The sequence below is a fragment of the Podarcis filfolensis genome (genome assembly GCF_964270895.1).
Source record: "Podarcis filfolensis genome assembly, chromosome: 1".
NCBI classification, from domain to species: Eukaryota; Metazoa; Chordata; class Lepidosauria; order Squamata; family Lacertidae; genus Podarcis; species Podarcis filfolensis.
In genome coordinates, this window is record NC_139604.1 from 128,830,654 (window position 1) to 128,831,407 (window position 754).

Sequence of the window (754 nt, forward strand, 5' to 3'; positions counted from 1 at the left end):
TCGCTCTCCTCCCAAGCCCCCTTTTCCCTTCCCGGCTCCTCCCCTCGCCCTCTCCCGGCTGCTCGGGCGCTGCGCCTCCCCGTCTCCCTCCTTCTCTCCCTCCCTCCCTCCGATTCTCCCGCCCCCCGGCGGCGGCGGCGGCGAAGGAAGCCCCCCTGGAGGTCACGCGCGCCAAGCGGCCGCGGCCCAGAGCCAGCCGGCCAGACGCCGCCGCGGTGAGGGACGCGCGGACGGAGTGGCGGGGAAAGAGAGTCTGCAGAGCAGCTTGGACGTCGGTTAGAATCATGGAATCGCAAAGTTGCAAGGAAGGGGCCGCGAGGGTCGTCTAGTCCGACCCCCTGCGAGGCAGGGAATCTGTTGCCCAGTGTAGGACTCGAACCCACGACCTTGAAATGGAGAGTCTCTTGCTGCACCAACTTCTTCTCTCACTTGCCCATGTGAGCCTCGCTGTAAACCCTAGGCCACGATTAATTGACATGCCATGTCAAGGAAACATATATAATATGACATGATATACCATATAACATATAGTTGAATAGGAAGGGACCACGGGGGTCATCTAGTCCAACCCCCTGCAATGAAGGAATCTTTCGCCAGCAATCTTTCCCTGCCCAAGCGTGGCAGCGCTCAAGTCTGTATAGCATCATGAGACTCTTAATCGCAGGGTTGTGGGTTCGAATCCCACATCAGGCAAAAGATTCCCACTTCGCAGGGGGCTGGACTAGATGATCGAACCCCCTGCAATAGGGCGGTA